General features: G+C 40.0%; 1 long non-coding RNA gene across 6 annotated transcripts in view; it reads left to right on the top strand.

Moving 5' to 3' along the window:
• LOC136100059 (uncharacterized) overlaps positions 1-23,141 on the top strand; it is a 296,518-nt gene that overhangs the window by 171,718 nt on the left and 101,659 nt on the right. For all 6 annotated transcript variants that reach the window (XR_011738055.1, XR_011738056.1, XR_011738054.1 and 3 more), the window contains exons 3-4: positions 8,275-8,432; positions 11,299-11,433. This is a non-coding gene — a long non-coding RNA (uncharacterized lncRNA). The remainder of the gene's footprint in view (positions 1-8,274; positions 8,433-11,298; positions 11,434-23,141) is intronic.

Raw genomic sequence — 23,141 nt, 5'->3', positions numbered from 1 at the left:
TTCTCCTAATTCGTAGATTAATTTTTTAAATTTCTGCCCAAACAAAATCTCACTTCTCTAGTATGTCACACACACCCCATATGTCACCCCCAGTGTGTCACACATTACTCATATAAGATTTTTTAGTGACATATTAATTTTGTATTATTATTGGATATTCATAATATTATATTAATTAATATTATTATTTGAATATTGTATTATGGAGTAAATCTGTAGCTTATTTTCCTGTTTTCTGTCAGTGGACTGGTGGAGTTACAGGTCCAAGTTGACTGCTTGGTTTGCTTTGGGGCCATTTGAACTCCTCTGAACACCTTTCCTATGCTGTGGGGGTGATTTGCATATCAGAGGAGAACTAGCATAGCTAGAATAATTTTAGATAAGTTTGTTTTTAGCAAATATGAAGGTATTATCTAGAAAAGCTAATGTTTTTCATATCCTTTTCCTTAACTCAAATCTTAACTTGTTTTTCCACCACTGGCCTTTTATAGCTTCTTTGCACCCCCCTCCTGGCTTTTTTTTCCTTAAGTTGTTGTTCGTTGTCCCCCCAATGCCGATGTTCATACAGTCCTTTGGCATATGATTAGGTAGATTGTGCTGATTAACCATTACACACGTGGACTTTCCTTTCACTATCACCATTTTTGGTGAAGATTCACCAAGCATGTGGTTGCAGCTCCCACACCCTGAGCTCTGCAGCTCGTGCAGACTTTCCTAGAGTGGTTTTGTGCCCTGATCAGGACCCTCTTCATTGCACACTCCTGTTTGCTGCTGGGTTTTATCCATTCTTGCTGTGAGCAGCCCCTTGCTGGAAGCTGTTCAGCCCCACGCTGAGTTATGTTCCATGTCTCTGGATGGGATTGAGCTGAGCTTTCTGAAATTCATGGTTTTTGAGAGTACATGAGGCAGGAACAGAGCTGAGGAAGCTCGTTTGGGTGCCAGGATGGTATGTGGCTATAGTTGAGCCAGCTCAGGAGTTAAAAGGAGTGTAGCAACATTTTATTCTCTTGAGCAGACTGAATTCATCAGCAGGGAACGATCTGGCTGCCTTTGGATGAGGGAATGATCCAAACTGGTGCTGCATTGTAGTATTTATTTCACTGGTGCATCTCTGACCTTACAGGAGTGAATGAGTGTGAAATCATTAACTTTTCTAGGCAGAACTGTTGTGTTGATCCATTCCTGAGGCTTTCGTCTTTTCCTGGGGCTGGGGGTATACGTGTTACCTCTGATATCTGTATGTTTTAAACTCTCACAAATGCTACAAAGCAGCAAGGGTTTACTGGCACTGGTGTTCTAGGTACTATGACTATTTAAACTTGACAAGCTTTGTGGCAAATGTTAGTGCTATTTCTAAACTGTTATATAGCTTTCAATCTCAACTTTTTTTTTTTAATTAAAAAAATCAGCAGTGTATTTTAGTTTCCCCTGCATGTTTGAGAATGAAGAAATAATTGCTTTGTCACTGCTCGTTACCCAACTACCTGAAGGTACTGTCACTGCTGCTTTCTGCTTTTATTCACTGTTCTTTCTTTCCTACATATTCTGAGAAGAACACCAGATTTTAGGGGAATAGGATTCTTCTCCATGTTTTATTTTCGTTATACCATGTGGCAGTGACGTTGATAAAACCTTGGTTTATTCTTTTACAATACTCTTGACTCAAGGTAACCTTGACATTCACTTCTGGGACTTGATTCAGTAAGTTAAATGGCTATGTTAATTAACCAACAATGTAGGCAGTTTTACCAAATTCAGTAAAATCAGCCTTTTTGCTGTTGGAAGATCTAAAATGAGAGTGAACCAATTGCTGTTTCCTTGAACTAATTTAGAAAGGGAACTTGAAGCGCTGTAGGGCAGACTTTGGTTTGTTTTGCAGTATTTTATGTATTCCATTAACTTCTTCAGTTGTCTTAGCAATGCAGAGGCAAAACGACAGCTAGCCTTGGATTAACATTCAGGTTTTAAACAAAGTAAATAAAATCTTTAAAAATATACGTATGGTTGATACTTAGCACAAGCCTGAGTCTGATATGCTGTGGGGAGTCCTTTGAATTCCTGTTCCTGAAACTGAAGGAATCACTCTGTGTGGCAGGTGCAGAGGGAATTTCCAGTGCTAAAAGAAGGAAAAACAACGCAAACCAACCACTTTAATTAAACTTCCTGCTGAAAAGAAATCTGCAGGGGGTCAGAGGTGCTTCTCTGCAATTGCCAGCTGTGGAATTTGAATTTTGGGCACTTCTTCATAGAAATAATTATTTTTTTGTGTGTTTTTTGTGTGTGTTGTTCCCTGCCCCCCAAAAAAGTGTCATAAGTATGATACTCAGTGGTTTTAAACTGATGTGATTCCACCTTGAATGAAATGCCACAATGGTGCCACCTGCGTGTGTTAAGGAGTGCCGTAATGGACTGGGACAGAAAAGGATTAGTTGGAGGTTTAGAGTCAGTCCGTAAAATAAAAGTCTGAGGTGTCTTTTTGCTCTTTTTCTGAATGATGAAGTTAGATTTTTTGGCATGCAGTGAATTTCTCCTGTTATTTCCTAGTTTCTTTGACCCCTTTCTGATTTTATTTCTCTGCTACTAATAATTTTTCCAAATGATACATTTGAAGTGTACCCCAGTCAGCTTATGTTTCCTATAGTTTTCAATATAGTAATTTACTAAGTCTGAGAAGCCCCTAATATTCTATAGTTGTTTGGTTGAGCTCAGTAATTACAGAAAATAACCTGTGTAATTTTACAATATCTTCCTCTCCCAGTGACTTCTTGGTGAACTTGTCATATATGCAGTGTTACTATGAAGTTACTATATAAATAAACCTAAATGGACATCTGTCCAATCTATAGTTACTATTTCTTGGTGCTAGCAAAAAGAGAAATAATTAGCTTGTGTAATGCAGATGGGGATTGTTTCCAATTTGCTAAACTGGTGGAGATATAAAGTGGAATTCTGGTCACCTGAAGTCAACAGTAAATCTCTTATTAATCTTAAAGCAATGTTGGACCCAAATTTATTAAATAACTTTTTCAAACCCATGGAAATAAATGAGATTTTGGGATCAACCTGTGCTGATGATTATTTGATTTCATGGGAAATAAAAATCCTGAGACTTAGTATTTTTTTTTTTCTAGTGAAATACTGGATGTTAAGAAATGTGAATCATTTGTAATACCCTGTTGAAAAGTTTCAGACATCTAACCACAAGATTGAAGGAAATGCATCATATGTTAATTGGGTGAAACAAGGAATAAGAAAATGGGAGACTCAAAGCAAACATTTTACTCAGCTATGTGGTAAGCGCTTGTGATTATCGCTTGCGTTTGTAGCTGATTATCTTGCTTCCTGAATCACTAAGAATTGTATTATTGTAGCCACTGTGAGACCAGAACTAGAGTTTCAAGGTGCTACCAGGGAACACAAAAGAAGGTTTCTTGGAGAAGGCTGGCAAATTGAATGAGAACAAAACCGCAAGGCTCTTCTCTAAGCCTGACTGAAGAGGCGGGAGTGACAAACAGATGATGAGTTGTGAGTGTTGGAGAGTGAATGTCCCACGTTCGCATCAGCTCACTAAATGCTGGACAGCAGCTTTTGCGATCCAGCAGTATTATCTGCATTAATTTTTGAAGGTATTTTCATAGAGTGTTAAGGTGGTATTTGAAGGGAAAATCAATACAATGTTTATCTAAGATCTCTGCCCAGGAAAAAAAAAAAAAAGAAGATTCATTGTTAATATAAGGAGAAGGGGAAGCAATCCCAGAAGTCTTTGTGGATCAATATTATCTTGAGGTAAAGGAAATATGAAGTCCCAGGGGTTCAAGTTGTATAAACTGATGTGGAAAAAAAGAATTTACTCTTCAAGGAACACTTTAAGTACTACTGTGCATTCTCACTCATTCATTTGCAGTTAAAATACAGATCAGGTAAAACATCTTCTAACCAGTGTCTTTTGCTTCATGGTTTTCCAAAGAACTCTGTGACAAGGTTGGCATTGGGGCAGGATTATACTTTTCCCCCTTGGAGTTTTGGATGCTGTTGCTTTTATATTACTGAAGGGCAATTCCTTCAAGTGTGTTACGTGATGTGTTGCGCAGGCATTGATATGCCACCACCAATGACAGAAGCACTAAGAAGGATGTTTTAAATCATCTGCTGAGGGTTTTCAGCATCTGTCCTTTGTAAACTTGGTCAGATAAGCAGAAGGTAATGCTAGGTAAAATGTCGGTGCTCTACCTAAGCTAGTCCCTCCCTGGTTGTGGTTGCTGGTGGACGGTCTTGTTACAAGTGCCTGATGTCAAAGATCAAGCAAAGACAGCAGCATCCTTGCAAGTCAGTCTGTACCTCATCTGGGACGAGGCTTGTGTACCTCTGTTCATCCTGGTGCATGGCAGGAAACAGTGGATGAGGATACTCAGAGCATACAAGGAAATCTGGGTTTGAAGTAACTTCAGTTCCATAGCCTTCAGCAAAAAAGAACAGAAAAAGTAACTTTAAACCCTCCAAAACACGAGCGATGATGACTAAGAAAGTGTCTCTGGACGAATAGTGTTATTGTATAATATAACCTAACAGCAGAGTTCTATGATTAAAATGGCTTAAAATTACACAACTGTAGTAAAGTTCCAAGTGTCAAATTAACATTTCTGTTTTATTTCCAAATTCGGTTCCTGTACTTTACATTATAACTGCATGAAAGTGCCATTAAGAAGAGCAGAGCCCAGATGTTGCTGCTGATTGTTATTGTTTCCTGTTGTGCAGAAGGAAAATAATATCTGATTTCTGTTTAGAAAACACTGTGGAGATAAATGCACGCATCAGAATTGGATTTAAATGATGTTGCTACAAGTATGATGCATTTTCCCTTTCCTTAATCTCTCTATTCCCTAAACTTCCCTATAATGCTTCTAGTACAATATTGTACATTCTCTGTGCAAATCTACTTTCCTGAAGGCTGAGAGATATTTATAGTTATGTACTGTTAGCACTCAGGACAACTTTAAAACAAGAAAATGGATGTTGCTTGGCCTGAAAGAAAAGCAAATAGAGTCTGAGCACAGTTTGAAGTAGCTTCTCAGATACTGCAGATTCCCAGAGGTGCCTCTCTGTTTTGGGCTGTGTTAGCCCTTAGAATCACAGAATACTTTAAATTTGGAAGATCTCTGCAGGCCTCTAGTCCAACCCTTTGTCTACATCGGGACCAGCTTCAAATTTGGGCAGGTTGCTCAGGGCTTAAGGAGATCCCATGGCTTCTCTGGCCCCTGTGTTTGACCAGCCTCATGGTGAAAAAGCTTTCTTGCTCTAATCAGGATTTACTGTGTCCCAATCTTGCTTTTAACTTGCTAATAAATAGTATCTTGCCTATACAGACAAGGAAAATAAAATAAAAATCTTCCCCCTCTTTAGTGACTCACTGAAGTATTTAGGCATGAGATATTATACACTCATATCTAGTTATACATTAACAGACGTGTACGATGCAAATGCCTGTGGGATAAATGTAGGTAATTACTGGTACTTGACGGAAACCAGATACGATGGTAATAAATTTGGAATGACTGATTTCCATTTTGTTTGTCCTAGACATATCCTAACAGTCACGCTGAATCTGTTAATGTGCTCTTAAGCGCATTGCACTTTCAAATACTTCTAAAAGTGACCCTATAGTAAGAATTATTATTTGTTATTAATATAAAACATCTCTAAAGGCAATTTTCTATTACTGTGTTGTTATCACAGGTAACATCCTGTTTTCTGAAAGGGAGAACCCCTAGCACAATTAAACTTCACACGTATAGAAAATGTCTGCTTTATATTGCTGACACTGGCACTGTTAATTACAACGATTAATTCTGCTAAGGGTGTGCACCTGTAGGCTCTGAAGCTCATTGTCCATCCACTTCTCTGATATCCCCTTAGAAAAAAAATCCTGAAAAGCCTGAAATCCTTTTTCCTTATGTTTGCTGACAGAAATTGGCATTCCAAACAAGTGAATTTGTGTGCGGTGTTTAAAGGCTGTTGATGTGCATGTTGAGGACATGGCCTTAGTCTTGACATGCATGGCTTACTCTGTGTAGCCATGAGATAAGAGCTGCTCTGAGTTTGTGAGTCATGGACTGACTATAATTAATGTACACATGCATATTGAAAACATGATGTGGAGAATGTCAGAAGGACAAGATGACACTCTTGTGTGGCTCCGGCAGCATTTCCCATGAAATTGTTGGTGGCAACAGTCTCCACAAGTTACTTCTGCTATTGGAAAAGTAGTGAAATGTCCAGTAGTAACAAGTCAGTATGCTTTGTCTCTAACTTCTACTCTATAGCATTTCACTAAACTCTGCTTTGCAGAGTGCCCAGGAGATCTAATACGGTGCTAAAAAAGTAAAAATCAGTATTTCCCAAATCTGTGCCCCCATTCCACTGGGCAATGCATATCACCCTGACAGAAAAAAACAGGGTATTTTAGTCTGTTAAACACAACCCAGTGTTTCAGTTAAGCTTAATCCTGAATTACAGTTTCTGCTTATCTCACAGGTTCCTGTTTTGCTTTGGGTTAAAAGTTATGTTTACTTTGGTCTTTTTCCTAGGAAAAAAACTAAAGAGCCTGCACTAAGCAATAGTGTTGTGGTGAGAAAGGCGAAAGATTTAACTTCAGGTAGGGGAGAGACACCAACAGCCATCAGCAGAAAGTGTGAAAACTAAATACATGCATTGGAAGTGATTGTGAAAATGTTCTTTGCACTCAATTCTATATATAATTATTGTCTAGCACTGAAGTCTAATGATGTGAGTGCATTAGAAATGCCCAAAACAAGCAGAGGTGGAAAGAGGTGGCACAATTGCTACTTAGATAAACTAGATTTATTTGGACTCACTGAGAATACACCATGTCTCAACATCTCAGCCAGATTTTTAGTGTCATTTCCTATACCTGCCTCCTGGCGTTTTGACACAAGATTATCTTGAGTACTGACACGTTAAATCCCGTTATTACTGCTTCAGTCATTAGAAAAGAGCAACATCTTAAACTTGGGTGCTAAAATGGTTAGTATAGGGTATATTTGTTGTATCATTTGGGGTAGCATCTGTTGGAGTAAGAATTGTTCTCACTAAGGAACTTGCTTTTTTAGCAGCTCGGAACATTTGTATAGCAGAGGGAAGTGTAAGGCAATAAAACTAAACTGCTACTGTCATCAGCCCTGCTACTAGGCTTGCTATTGGTAGATGGAGAATGGAAAAGAAAAATGAGGGATGAATTGCAGCTTTTTTCCTTTCAGATGAGAAACTAGATAATGAAGTATACACAATAAGACTTTGAGTTGTCTTCATTTTATTTGAACATTCAGTATCACTTTGGTAGAAATTCTTTATATATTTTTTTAAAATTATTTAGTATAGTCACAGATTGTATGTAGTAATCACTTTAGTAGTGATACATGTAGTCCTTTCTCAGCTAGTGAAGGATTAAAAGTAAAAGTTGTTACTAGGAGGTGAAATTAGAGTATTTGTGCTGTTGTTATCCTTTAATGTTTTGCCTTTTTTCATCCTTTATTATTTTTATCTCTTTAATCCACTTCTCCTTAATGTATTCCTTGACGCAGTGGGAATGACTTATAAAAAGATGATCAAAGCATGAAGGAAATAATTGTCTCATTTTGTTTCAAAGTCTCGCCTCCATATTGGAAATGGGCTATGAACCGTTTTTGGTTAAGACCTAAGTGCTTCTGTATAATTTCTTGGTTTGGCAGTCGCGTGCGAGATTGTGCGAGCCAGACCACCTGCGCTCCCTCTTGTGCTCTGTTATGCTTCCTTGACATCTACTCCACAGACATTAAATTGAGTTTAAATAGATATCACTTACTGGAAGAATATTGGACTCCAAATTTACACCTTCCCCTTGATACCTTCCTTATAATTCCTATCAAAGGCTATGAGATGAGTACAGCAGGAAGTCTACACATGTCCCACAGCCTCTGCTCTTGAGCTAAATTATCCTCTTTCGTACACCACCACATTCAGCTTGCTGATGAAAAGATTAAAAAAAATTTCAAAAACATGGCAAACATTGCTTTTGCAAAAAATCATGTGATAAATCTAACATTCACTGTATCCAACTGTCCCAGGACAAGGGGAATGCAGAGGTTGCTGACCATGACCATGGAGCAAGGAAGGAATAAGCAGAAGTTGTATTTATACCTACAAAGGGAATAGCGAAGTGCTTGTAAATTCTGTGTGTTGGTGGCACGGTGAGAGATTCCATAACCTCTCTCTTTCCAGAACTTGTGACCAGCATCTGAAGCCTGAGAGAGCGTTGTCTGCAGCGGCTGTCTGACAGTGAAGTGGCTGAAAGTAGCACAGGAGAAGATTGGGATTCCAGAAGTTTTCCTTCATAGCATCGATCAAAGGCTTTTAAGGGATTAGGATCATGAAGAGATGTGAGTGAGATATAAAAGAGTACTATTTATAAAAACCTACCAAATTATACTTATCAGCTATATTTGGATTAGCCTCCATTTGGATTAGTCAGAGACCATCAAGGATTATTTTCCTAAGGTAGAAATTCAGAAGAAAACATTCTTGCAATTATATTGAATGATTTGGGTTTTTTACCCCCATATTTAAATGCTATTTTTGTTATCATCTTGGAGACCAGGAGAAATCATCCACTTGACTGCTGGTGACAAGCTGTTGATAGGTGTAGCTCCTTTAATTTGCGATGCCATGTTGGCATGAAGAAGAGATTAAGGCAAATATAGTAATTTATTTTCTGAATATAGAATCCATGTCACTACAGTGCTAGGTAACAGCAACCATCGATAAGCACCTGCAGCAGTGCTGCTCTTTCGGTGTGATATATAATCAATTTGCTCGTGACAGAAACTGAATAAACCCTTCAAATGCACCTTCTGTTATCCCCAAGGTAATTTTGTGCCCCACATTTCCCTATGGGCCCTGAGGAAGTAGACCCTCAGATATTTCCAGGCACGTGTGTTGTCTATTTTTAATACAAGCACAGAGTAGATGAATGCTTCCTGTTCGGGACAGTATTTTCCAAGGGCACAGCTTTTCCTCTTGTCCTGTAGAAATCTTTGCTGAGAGCGAGTTAGGCCTCAGCTTTCTGTCCTGATTGTGGAAGTTATCCTGCTCTTTTATATTCTGACTTTAAGTCAGTGCTTCATGGTGCTGTTTAATGTTCAAGTAACCATGATGAGTTTGTGGTCTTACTTCATATCATACTGTGTCCAAGACCTGACTCACAGCAGGATCTTGCTTCCTTGGAGTCCTAGAGTATTTGCTTTGTTGCTGGGTTATCAAACATCCTCAGCAGTTCTTGTCTCTCAACTGTTACCCCAGTGATTGCTGATACATTTGGTGAAGGAAACCTCCATCCCATGAGAGGGAACGGTTCGGTCTCTGGGATTCTCATTTCTGGGATCACATAAAGTCCCTAACATCCAAACTGATGTCTTGCTTCTGCAAACAGCAGCTACATGCAGCATTGATCTGGGGATATGATTAATTCCTCTTCTTTCTAGAAAAAAACTGTTAACTTTTGCATGCTTACATTTAGAATTGTTGCTGTTCTCAGACTTAAGTTTGAATTTTATAAATAGAAATTAATAAGTATCACCATACTTCTCATCAGCAGATTTCTGACCACTTTAGGAAAGATTATTTTAATATTATTCCCACTTTCCACTTGTAAAAATAGAGGCAAAGCAGGATGATGAGGCTTGCTTCCTCTTCCAAGCCTGACCAATGGAAAAATGTTTCAGTGGCCTTGGTAGAACACTGAACCAGGGCCCACAGCAGCTGAAAAATCTGCATCTTTGGATGTACTCAAAACTCAGCTGGACCAGCCCTCAGCAACCTGCTCTTACTTTGAAGGTAGCCCTGCTCATGACCCACAGTCAGACCAGATAAGCTGCAGCCAGCATCGTGCTATGCTTTTAATTTCAGAGACAAGAATGGCACTCAGGTTTCTAGAATCCCAGTGCTTTGTTCGGTCTCTACTATGTCATGCAAAGTAACTGTGTGTTTTCCATTGGGAGAAATTAATCTTTGTTGGCACATTTTATTTTGCCTGGAATAGCGTGGGAGAGGACTTGAGAACAAAGTCACAATTGCAGCCAACTCAGCCTCAGTCCATTTCTTGATAGTCAGTGCAAAGCTGGTGTAATAGGTGAAGTCGGTATGAAAGCAGTGTGACCGCTGAGCAGAGCAAAAGAGTTTTTATTGGAGAGTCTACACATAGAGCGAACAGAAACCGCATCCTGTATCTGTGAAATCTGATTGCATCACGTTTTATGGACATATAGCTAACATAATAGAGTAATTCTGTTTATACAGAAATCATTCCTGCAGCTGATTTGCTCAGTCAGGGATCTAATGTCACTGGTAACCATGGTACCATGCTCTTTGCATTTATCAGGCTCCTCACACTTTATTTTGTGCTGGCCTATAAAAGTAAAAACAAAATCACATCCTTATCTTCATCTTTCTGATGGCTGTGGAGTATGCATAGCAATCTGGACTTCATTTTTTGCATCAAGAAGTATTTGTGATGGAGACAGAGGCCATTTTGTGATCAGTTCAAGTGCCATCAGACACACAAGTACCTGCTGTGTTCTGGTATTTTGGGTTTCCCTGGGGCACTGAGTGGCAGCTGAAAGCTGGGGGAGCTCCCGCAGGCCCCGTGTGCTGCTGTACCATCTGCCAGGAAACATTGGCTTCTCAGTGCGTTCTCCAAGGACTAGTTTATTTTATCCAGTGATGGTTTTCTATAAAAGACACATCAATTTTCCTCATAGGAGAACGTCCTAATCGCTGGGTTCGTGAGTTTTACACACACTCGTCTTACATTTCGAGGATGGTTTATTTGGATATTTTTTTTTACAGACTGGCGTGGATTTCTCAGCTCTGAATGTCTTCTTCCCCTTTCCTCATGCAAACGCCATTCGGGCATCTTCATTAAAGATGAAAAAATAGGGTTGAAACTTCTTAAACTGGGTAGGGACTTGCAAGATCTTTTGTTTCTTCATGTTGGCTTCATGCTAGCTTTGTCACAGAGCTGTCACATAAAAGGGAGGTGCTGGTAGCTATGTTTTGGAAGAAATACTTCATTTCAAAAAATTAAAAAAAAACAAAAAGGGAAGGGGTGGGGTTGGGGATGGGAAAGCTTTGACAGACCCAGCTGTAATACTGTGGAAGAGAAGTCATCTCCGCCCAGTCCCAGGCAAGATGCTACCTGCTAAATAGTGACAGTGTTTCCAACACTTCCTTGTTTATTTTCCTGTGCAGGTCAGTTCACAGCCCCCTGCTCTGCTTGGCCTCGGGTGACAACCTGTGCGTCACATGGATCGTCTCGGAGCCATATTGACAGAGCACAGAACTCACCTTCTGCTTTTCTGGGGGATGCTGGTGCCGAGATGAGAGGTATGTGTTTTGCTATGCTGTCCACACACCCGAAAATAGAGTATGGCATGAAATGAGGGCAGCTTTACTATTCCTGAAAGAAAGTAAGTGGCAGTAACCAATTATAGATTCAGGTGCAATTTTTCTTCTGTATTTCTCAGTGAAGAGTTTCAGTGAAGGTAAGTTGTGATTTTTGCTCTTCTTGTAAAGACGTTATCTTCCCTGGGTGAAATTAAACTGAAATTAGGTTTTTTGTCAGGAATAAATGTTGCCCACGTTTTTCATAGGTGACTGAAGAAGGCCTTGTTTAAGGCTGAGGCTCAATTCCTTTTCAATGAGCACTTCAGCAGCTTTTGAGTGAGCAGAGGCCAGTGGGTATAGCAAAGCTAAAGAAAACGTCTAGCACATAGAAATAGCACTTTGAGAAACTGTATTGACACAAGAAGGTATTTAATCCTGCTCTCTGTTTTTACGCAAGTTTAGTTCATGTCTCGATTAATTGCTTGGGTACATCTCTACTTGTATTTTTGACCAAACATAGATTGCTAGAGCAAAATACAGTATAAAGCTGCAGTCTAATGCTTGTAAATTGCCCTAATTTTTGTTAAAGAGCAGCTGTTTTCTTTGTGCCTGTGTGCCTGCTATTGGCTGCCAGAAATCAGATCTTTCCTGAGTATTTCCTTAATTAAGTTGAACATTTCATTTAACGAGAAAGAAATAACTATATTGGTAGATGGTTATTATACTGAAAATTTTTAACTTCTACTCATTTGATAATAAAAATAGTATTTCCTTAGACTTTGCTTTAAACTCAAACCAGATTAGTTAGAAAGCTCTGGAAGACAGACATTCCTACGTAATGGGACACATTTTTGGAAGCCTTTAGCCATGTTATCCTGAATACTGAAGTGCGGTGCATTTCTGATGGAATTACACACGTTGCTCCTGTATAAATATCAAGTGTCTTTATGGTGATTACCGCCTTTCAGTGAATAAGAAGTGTATTAATACTGATTAAGCTGCATTACAGAAATAGAACATTTTCACAGGATTGGAAGCTGCTTTGCCAACAACACGGTGCTGGGTACTGGGAACTGTTTCAAGCTACTTAGCATTAATGAATGAGAATTATTAAGTATAAACATTTTTTTGGAGAGGATGGTTCTGCCAGTCTTGCTGATATTGAGCTATAACAAGATACGTATTAGCAATTTTGATGTTATTATATAACATCACATTCGTCACTTGTTCTATTTCCCCCCCACTCCTGATTTTTAACATTTTGCACACCTTTAAGTAGATGAATTGTGGAATTCCACAGTGATTGATGTCTGTTTAGGCTCATAATTCAGCATGTCTAGCATGTGAGGTCACTTGCTATGAGGCAAAGGAGAATTGTACTTGTTCTTAGATGGTACGAAGAATGCAGAAAGGTTTATGTAACATTTTCCAGTGACAGTAATAAATAATTTCCATATCTCTGTTTATATAGAACATTTTCTTGGCTTGCACTCTAAAACATGGCTATCAAAAGCATTTACTCATGGACTTTACTTAAAAACTCATATGACAGAAGTAATTAATTTTTTTAAGCATAGCTGGGATCTACAATGAGGAGTTACCAGTAAAATATTTATTGCTGTTACATTAGAAAAGTATTCTGCATTTTACTCACTGCACATGGTTATGAGAGACTAGCAGTAGGGAGATTTTTCTAGAAGAGCCCTGAAACAGAAGAATATAGACATCCAGGCTGTGTATTTTAAATACTCTGAATTTTAAGGAGACCTATGTAGCACTGAGAAAACTAGAAAAAGCTTGCAGCACTAGCATGTAATACTAACAATTATATGGATTGAAAATAGTCCCAGAGAAGCCAGAGAACCTGAAAATAATCAGAAGGGAAGTCTGAGCATGTTACACTGAGTGACTTAGACGTACTGGCAGAGGAGACATCACTGTGCCAATAAGGCTGAAGTCATAGATGAAAATGTGCGGAGATTAGAAAGCCAGCATGAATCAGACGGTGCAGCTGGGCAGTTCCCCACTCTCATCAGCCTTGGGCATGCTGGCAGCTTTCTCTGGGAGCAAAAACACAGGGCTGGAGCCGCCACCTCCGAAACCACCTGCAAGCCTGAGAAAGGGCTGTGGGAAACTCTCACTGTTCCACAACTGAGACACAGATCAATAAAGTTACAATATCAGCAGATGCTTTCCTAGCAGAGGTGGAAAACTTAAATTAGATTAAGCCACTAATACAATTAACATCTGATTTTTCCACTGGCAAACTATTCTAGTATGCCAAATAGCAGGTAGCTTCTGAACTTTTGTTTTCCACCATCTCTCAGAAGTGAAAGGAAACCCAGTTACTATGGGACTCTGCAGTTTGCTGGAGGCTGACACTCAAACATGTTATTCAAACTTGTTTCTTCGGTCTTGTTGCCACATTACAGAGATTTACTGGGACAATGGCTCATGTCCATCTCTTTTTTTGCACCTGCTGTAACCATCTTCAAATTTTCTATTGGTTAGTTTTGAGTAAGAAAAGTGAAACTTCACACAAAACCTCGTAGTTCATTCAGTTGACCTGAAGCCATTCGGTGGCTTGAAAACCAGCTTTAGATTAAAACAAATACATGTTTGTTGACAGCCTGGATTGGCAGCAAGAGCATTAAACTGCTAGGAGAATGCTGCCAGGATGTAAAATTTCTCAAACTCTCATGATTCCCAGGACATTTTCAGACCAACTTCACAGAACAAAAATTTCCAGGTGATGTGGTTTGATGTGTTTGAGGGTGTGTGGGCAGCCTGAACTTGATCTCTTATGTTGAGTGCCAGAGTTACCCTTGGTAATGTCCTCCTTGTTCTCCCAGCTGCTCCCATGTTTTCATTTTCCTTTCTGTACCACTGTACTCCTCCCCAGGAGCACACCAACACTGACTAGCAAATTTCCATCTGGATTTGTGTGCAGTATTTCTGATCTTTATTGCCCAAAAGAAACCTTTAGCTCTCTCATTAGAAGGAAAAAGTGGAACAAGGCAAAGAACAAGATGGATTTCTGTCTCCTTTTGCTCTGTTCGGTCTTGTCTGTGATTACCATGTACTACCTCTTGCTATTCTTTAGCAATGTAAAGAATGGAATCGCCTTTTGATTAAATTCCAACAAATCCACAGGATGGCTGAGCACAAAAATAGCAGCTGACAGTCCTTTTATATTTCTATACATATACACAAACAGAGAGGCATGAATGTTCATGAGAATGGCTGCAGGATTCTTACAAGATGAGTTGTTTGAAAACAGAGCTAACCTCATGTTACTGAGGCTTAATTAATTATATTAAAATAATCATTTAATTATCAACTACATTAATGAGTGGAACAAGCTGCTGCCACTTGCCATGTGAAATTATTTTCAGGAAAGCCTAGACATTTTTTTTAAATGCTGATAAGTAGTTTGAGCATGATGTATTCTGTGCCTTATGAACCTCCAGTGTTGCATTGCTGACCTACAGCCAAACTCGGGGAAAGGACTGAAAGCTGCGTAGTTTGCAGTGTGGTCCTGGACATTGTTGGCTGCACAGAAGCCACCGTACTCTATGAATGCACATCCTCAGTTGCTGCTGAGCTCTCATTTTTGCCATGGTGAGAGTCTGTACTCTACTGGCTCTTTGAGTCCATTTTCTCTTTACTCTCAGATTTCTTTGGTGTTGAGGTTAGTACAAGCAGGAGGGATGTTAGGCTCTTGTACCCATTCACAGCCAGAGAGGACTGATCTCATAGCATGCCAGATACGTGTTTGTTCCTCCTGCTAATTAGTTGATCTGCTCTGGTGAAAATCAAAATTCGGGTGTTTTGGTAAAATGTGCATTGGATTTGGAAAAAAGAAATCCAATTTGGCTCTAAAGGCACTTTGTAAACATCTTGGTGCTTTCAAGTGACTCCACTGATTCTGTGAACTCGCTGACATGTTTAGAGAAAGTTATAGTTTCAATTTCTGTATGGATGTTGTGAAGTGAAAAGAAATCACGCAGGTGGTAAAGCATCAAGTAGGAAAGAAATTAAGTGAACGATGTGCAAGAAGAAAATGAAAACGTTGCATAAAGAGCAAATGCCTGCATTTGGAGTGGCATTTAATATACAGGGAACAGCCCACCTGGGTCCTTTTCTAATGGACTGTTTGTGTCCCATGGAGAAGATCCAGGACTGTCACCACTAGAGGGTACCCTCGCATTTAACATATAGACGGTTGCTTTACATTGGGTCCATCACAGGCAGTTTGAAACAAGTGCCATGTACCAGGGAGACCAGAGAGAAACGTTTTCCAAAGAGAATGAAAACGCTCAAGGTGTGTTTTTAAAAGTAGATTAGTTCTTCAAGATTAGGCTGTTGTTAAGGACAATTTTAATATCACTTGGTGCCTCAGATAAATGAAATTTCTTCATCCTAATCGAGGCAGCTTGCCTTTCGCCCCGCCCCCTGACTCCCCCCTCAAAATAGTGATCACTGTCTGAAAAGTTTCTTGTTTTCTCAGGGTTTACACAATTAAGACGTTTGGAAATCAACCTAGGTCTAGTTTCAGTTGCTTTAAGGGTACTGAAGAAAATTCAGGGAGGCTTTTAAAACATGCAGCATTGGCCTAATTCTGCAGCAGCTGAAGTAATGTTCTGGAGTAGTGTAGTTGGGCATCACTAATTGCAAAATCATCCTTTTTCTCCCTCCTCCCCTGGTGCTGAAGCAAGAACAATTCCACGTCAGTGCTAGCAGTTATGCAAAATAAAAATAGACTGAATGTTAATGCATGGTTACAGAGTATTTATTACTTTAGACTATAATTTGTAGGAAGGAAAATGTAAAGGTTTACAGTGTGTATCAGGCAGCAATAAATATGACTCAGTCAGATCTTGCCTGCATGACAAAATATTAGTCAAAGAGAGGAAGAAAAATTCTTGAGTTAGGAATGACGGGGGTGTAGCAGAACCCAGGTGAGGAACACACAAGTGCTCAGCTGGGGAGGAAGGTCCTAGTGCCATGGTAAAAGGACTGAGTGGGAATTGTCAGTGGGTCTGAAGCTCCTGAAGGCCAGAGCTATTAACAGGTCAGAGAGAGAGTCTTAACAGAAAGGTTAGCTGAATTACGGTAGAAATTGCCAAAGTGAGAAATTAAGTGTTCTGTGAAGGAGTTCAGGGGATAATTGGATGCTGTCGAGTGAACAAAGGGACTGGCAAATTATGTCTGTGTAAATATACAGCTTGGGGAAATAACAGTTTATAAAAACTAACTCTCCAAAATGTTTACTCCTGAGAAATAGAAATTTGCAGGCTATATTTGTATAAGAGGCATCGTGTCAAGGCTGATATGGTCTGTGGTCGCTACTCGAGTCCCCTTATGATGTTGAATGAAATATCATTGCCTTAATGCAGTATGTGGCAGATTTCCAGTGGACTTCACCAGGATAGGGATTTTGCTGTATATTTTTAAGGAAAAGAACAATGTAATGTGTGTTTGTGGTTAATGAGATTATGTGTCTGAAGAAAGCATGAGGTCTTGAATCAGGGGTTGCCTCTGGAAAAGAAATCCAGTCTTCCCCTTCATAGTTAATCACCTTCCACAGCTAAAAAGGTCTAAACTCAAAGACTCTAGTTGTTAGAACAAGTAGATACATCTATTGGGGTGGGAGGGGGGACCACCAATTAAAAAATTTAGGGGAGTGTATATCAGGATTTGAATGAACCAGACTGTACCATGAACTTTTTAATAAATAAAAATATACTAAATTAAGTACTTTGTCTCCCAACCTTGAGGAGCATTGATGAGTAGGTACCAACACATTGTGGGTTTTTAGCTCATGATGGCTTACTTGGAGGATCTGCTCATGTTACTGTTGTATAAAGTAACTGTGCAGATCTTTGGTCACGTGCATCACATATAGGATGGATCTTTCAACACATTGTTCGTTTTTAAATATATTTAAAGCATATATTGTGCCAATTCTTTGCTGGTTACCTGCAACTGTCATAATTTAGGTATTGGCTACTTAGAATGGTTGATAACTCATCTTCTAGAAAGTGGAGAGGTCTGCTTAGTTCTTACAGTATTTGACTATTTTGTCTTAATTGCTTTCCCTGAACGAAAGCCAGCTTTAAGTTACACAAGGCTAGGGAAAATGCAATACAGCCTGTACTGGCTGCTTTTTCTTAGCTAAGTGGAGATCTCCATCCATAGGTACCTTCAGAAGTAAAGTTGATGAGCTGCAGTTGTCCTTTCGCTCACTAAGGATGCTGAAGTTCAGTACAGAACCATAGATTCCCTTCTGCCTGTCCTTTCCTTCTGACTTCTTGTGGCTTAACCTGCTGGCTTGAAACTCTGTGGTGTTTTTCCAGCAAGCACAATGATGCGCCTGTGTTCAGGATCCTGACCCTCTGTATTTAGATTAACTGCAAAATAGGATGTATCATTTTTAATGACAGGCACTAACCTCTCTTAAACATACCTTCTTTGGGATGGGAAAACCCTTAAGATCATGATTTCTTTGGAAAACGTTCTTCATGTCTCTCCTGAAGTCCCAGAAGCTATCTTTGATCCCGATGGCTCATGGGGAACCATATTATTAATTTTAAAATGTCCATTGTCACCAGTCAATATTTTGGTCACCCAAATGTGTATTCTGGTCCATTTTTCTACTGATATTTGATATTTTTTCCCTAGGAAAACAGAGCGTGGTCTTTCTTGCCTATTTCTGTCTCTGCGCTTAGTTTGAAGTTGCTGATGAGGATGGTTTGACCCTCACAACACATGAAAATCCTGTCTCTGTGGTGTCTTGTACTCTACACACAGGTTTGTTGCTCATTGTAGTACATGCACGTCTCTGCTTCGCCCCAGCCTGTAATTTCTGGAGGCAAGTTGTTAGGTAGCTCACTTGCAGAGAACCTGGGAGCAACTGATGCCTTCTGGCTACCTTTCTTGCCTCTTGGCTCTCTCCATTCTGGTTACAAAGTTTTTGTCCATGAGGCACAACTCAGTTACCTGTCAAGAAATTTGAGGCACTTTAAAGTAGACCTGTTGGCATTGTCCTTACAGAAATACAGGAGCAAGCTGTCCAGGTAGAGGCTAACTAAAACCAAAACCAAACAAAACCAGCAACAACAAACTTTCTCCTAGAATCTGAGCATATTTTTACAGGATGATGTATTGCATTCTGTCAGCATACAAAGTGTAGTAGAGTGTTCTACAGGGTGTTTCAAAAAGATGGACCCAATTTGAAATAACTATATCTTTGAAACTGGCTCCATCTTTTTGAAACATCCTGTATTTCTTGTTGTATGGATTGTCACATCCCCAGATCCCTGAGTGACTGAGCTTTCTTTGGGTGAAATACTGTGAAACGCGCATCTTTCTAGACCAACTATCTGTCACTGAGAAAACCCATGAATAATTCCAAGTGAGAAGCAGACCTGAGGACTTTGCAGTCTGCTCACAAGCAGAAGTTTCTCTGAATAAATAATTGGTTGGGAATCATCCAGCCCACTCAACTTGTTACCAAATCCTTCTCAAAAGAAAAGTTTGGCCTTATGGGGAAACTACTCACAGGTACAAGTTTTGGAACACACTACGGAATATTTAAATTTGAAGTCAATGAAAACAAAATATGCATTGAACAGTGAACAAGAGAAAGAACAAAATGCAAGCATTTAGTGACAGACCATTAAAATGTATCATTGTGCTAACAAAGCAGGGATGTTAACAGAGGAAGGCTGAATGCAGATTTTTGCCTTGCATTCTGAGTTTCGCCAACACTTTTTCTGTAGGGCAAACTAGAATACCACAAGCTACAGAGGGGCCCAAGTGTGTTTTGTGCCTGATTTAGAGTGGTTCATACTTTACCGATGCTCAGAGACCTCTAAAACAGATGGGAGATTTTACTCTGGCCTCTAACAGGAGTGTGCTCAAAAGGAAAAACAGGATATATGGGCACAGAGAAATGGGGCTATGCCATGGTCCTGCACCACAAGCCATCTCGGGAGCAAAACTGAACAGGTGAAAGAAGCAATGTTGCGTACATTAAACCCATCACTGAATCCTAAACATAAGACAAGCAGTGATTTTCCAAGGAATGCCTGTGAGAAAGCTGATTACTGCATGTGCAGCAGGGCCCAAATCGACCATAGGAGATCAGTGGGCTGCTTTGCCAGCAGCAGAGTCAGAGCAAGGATCAACACAGAGCTTTGAATTCCTTCTTGGAAAAGCCCATCTGCCTCTGCAGATGGCCAGGCATGCTCTTCTGCTGGAGGATGACCAAGGACACCAGTCTCCCCAGGCCTAAGCCTGACTTTGTGGCTATCCAGCATAGTCTAAGATTCTGCATTTTTGTTGCTATTGATGGTATAACAGCCAGAAATAGGGAAGGTGACATCATCTACCAATACAAGTTTCTTTTGCTTTGTGGCTGCCTTATTCCAAATACTACTGAGGGAGTTTCGGTATGTGTGTGTAGATGTGGTGGATTTCCACATGGTCCTCTGAGCTGCAGTGCTTTGGCAGAGATGTGCTGCCACAAATTTTTTGACTTTTAACTTCATCCATGATTTTTTTTTCCAGGCATTCCTGGGGAGAAAACAAAATAACGTGCTGAGTGCACTCTTGTAGTAGATTTGTGCATGTGGATGAACCCTGAACACCTTTGTTCCTCCCAACATTGGCTCAGCTGAGCAGTCCAAGCACTGTCAAGCAGCCTGTAGTGCTCCCAGCCAGGTGTGTTGGAGTCGTTCTTTTAATTTTAAATCTGTATTTGTGAGCAGGTCTGACCACAGGCTAATGACTCTAGCTTTGCCTACCAAATTACATTCTATTAATCTTCATTTCTAAAAGTACTGCCTGCAGCCTATGAAGATTAGGCATCATCCACAAGCCCAGTACAATTATAACCAGTGCTTCCTGCAAGATTTCTGTGACTGAAGCTTCTCTACTAATCTAAAAAACAGGTCTAAAGAAAACATGTTGTTATACTAAGAAAGCAGATAGTAAAATGATTTATGCTTCCTGTTAGCTGCTTGATGATATGATCAGTTAAATAGGTTTCAGTGTTTAATTATTACAGAGGCCTCATTCATTTGGATCATATGTCTTGAAAGACACTCGAGAGATAAGGAAAAGGAAACAACATACAATAAATAGCCCTTTCATTGGCTGTTGGACACAACTCTTCAACAGTTGCTGCCCAGAGCTTAAGCCAACAACCCAGGTTTGTGTCGTTGCTGCTGCCGCCTGCTCTGCTGCAGGCTCCATTTGCTGCAGGTGCGCTCACCTGCCCGCTCCCGAGGAGAGGAACCAGCAACTGGAGAGCAAACTCCGTCCTGCTCTTGTGTTCTATGCGTGAGGAGAGCTTGTCAAACAACGCTGGCTGGAACAACGTGCAGTAACTGTATCTCCTGTGTCAGGGTGATGAATACAGGCTGCCAAAGATTTCCAAAACATAAATAATTCAGCTCAATCCTTTCGAGGTGCAGGGGAATGAATTGCTGAAGGCCCAGCTCTTGAAGGAACTTCAGAGTGTTAACCCAGCTGCACTTGGTCTCTCTCTGTGAAATTATGGCACAAGTTGCTCCTCAGATGGCTTTATATTTGCATTTTTATTAAATATTTATTGTTCCTCCTTCTCCTACAAGGAACCATTATGTGGTAGACATCCGATATATTTTTATGTTCCCATTTTCTCCTAGTTTACATGTACTACTGCCTGAAATAAAAATAATCATAAAAAAATCATAATTTCCAGGGGTTTTTTAGCATTTTCTTTCCTGAGGTTTCATCCAATTAGCATTTGTTTTTCTAAAATATTATAGATTCCCTGAAAATGGGGGAAAAGTAAAGAGAGAGAAGCAGGGCAGATATTTATGAACTGGTGCAAAAACATGCTATTAATAGTAATACTGTGCACTTAGGTTGCCTTTGCTCTGAGTACCTTAAAATGCAGGACACTAATTAATTATAAATGCACCATCCCCAACCTCTCTCAAGTCGGTACTGCTAATTGAACTTCATAGACAAAGCAACCACATGGCAAAGGTATATATTTCAAAACCCATCTTCCCTAGGAAATCCTTTAATGCTTTTATTAGTTGTATCAGCAAGAACGATTTAATACAGGAACTTTCAAGTGCAGTCTTAAGTGGTGGCCTATTGGTGCCGTGCTTGAAGGGATATAAAAGAAGACAACTTGTTCACAGAAATGTTTGCAGTCAATCCTGAACATGATTTTTCAAGCTATTACACAGAGGAAACAAGCCCTGAGCCACGGGTTGTTTCCTGCAGAGCCCTGAAGCACGAACATGCCGTGGGGGGATGGCAGTGACAGCGCATTGCTGCGGTGTGTGGAAGGAGCCACAAGATGAATATCTTGCATATCAGAGAAAAACAGGAGTGGAAAATCAAGCCTGGCTCCACTGAGGACTCTCTCTTGAAACAGTGCAAGCTCAAATGCTCTCTTGGATGAAGCAAAGCAATCACAGGTGGGTCTTGGGACAGTCACTGAAGTGTCTTGCGGCACAAGAGGCCATTAGGTGCTTAAAGCCCAACTGTTGCTCCCACTGAGTTGCTGTTAGTGGAGCTGTTTACAAAATGGGATCTGATCCGCATAGAAGTGGCAGCAACTGGCTCAAAATGGATAAGAGCAGCCAGTCCCATGACCCACTGTGCTGCAGTTTAACCATTAAGAGGTTTGTCTGACACCGCTATGTCATCTTTTCATGCTGCTCCATCTATTCTCTTTCCTTCAGTGACTGAGGCTGTGGGCAGTTCACAAGATTTTATTGGTTTTTTCGTCTGCACAGATAAGGAAGAATTTTGTCACTGTACTTATTTGCTGAATTATGTTGCAGAGAAGGGGGCACGCTTTGCTGTAGTCCTGTATGCAAGGCAGCTGCAGGATTAGGCCCAGAAACAACCTCCAGGATCAGAAAATGGGCACTGAAGAGAGCTCAAAGCATGAGCAAAAGCCAGGAATTGACACAGAGCGATGATTACTGCACATGGGTTAAAAAGGAAGAATGCTAAGAAAAAAAGGAAGGAGGCAGAGAGGGAGATGTAGAGACTCTGGTAGGTTTTGCATGGTTGAGTTGATGATTAAAGTGCATCCTCAACTGGGCAACTACTGTAAATGAATTTGGCGAGCGAGAGGCAGTATCCTGGCTCTTACAAGTGCATGAGCTTCTAGGGGCTTATTTTCAGTAAATGTCCACAATGAGTACAAGTTGATGAAGTGCTGGTGGGATTTCTGCTCTTGCATTTGCTAATTCACATTGAAAAACAGGGTTTTGAGGTTCAATTGGGTTGCAGCTTTTATTGTAAATTTAATCACAAATGTAAACTCAACAAGTATATCTCCTAGGATAATGAACTCTAAACCAGGTACTGTGTTGTCTTGCTGGAATATTTCTTGCCCAGATTTATCATGTACTCATTAAACTGCTGTAAATGTTCTTTTAGAACCCGTAGATTTTTTTACTGCCCTATTAAATCTAAATTAAATGATTTTTGAGGCATTTATAGAGCTACCACTTGCTCCAGCAGGGAATATGCAAAAGAACTGTTTTAAAAGAAATCAGGGCATATTCTCAGGAACACTTTAATAAAGGCAGGGAAAAGCCATTAGCTCATTGGGCATCACTGCAGGTGTTCCTGGGCTTTGCTGTTTGATTCTGGTTTTGCTGATTAAAAAGCCTTTCTAAATTTGG

Source organism: Patagioenas fasciata, chromosome 3 (assembly GCF_037038585.1).
Source record: "Patagioenas fasciata isolate bPatFas1 chromosome 3, bPatFas1.hap1, whole genome shotgun sequence".
NCBI classification, from domain to species: domain Eukaryota; kingdom Metazoa; phylum Chordata; class Aves; order Columbiformes; family Columbidae; genus Patagioenas; species Patagioenas fasciata.
Note: the sequence above shows the minus strand (reverse complement) of the source record. Positions and strands in the feature narration are given on the sequence as shown.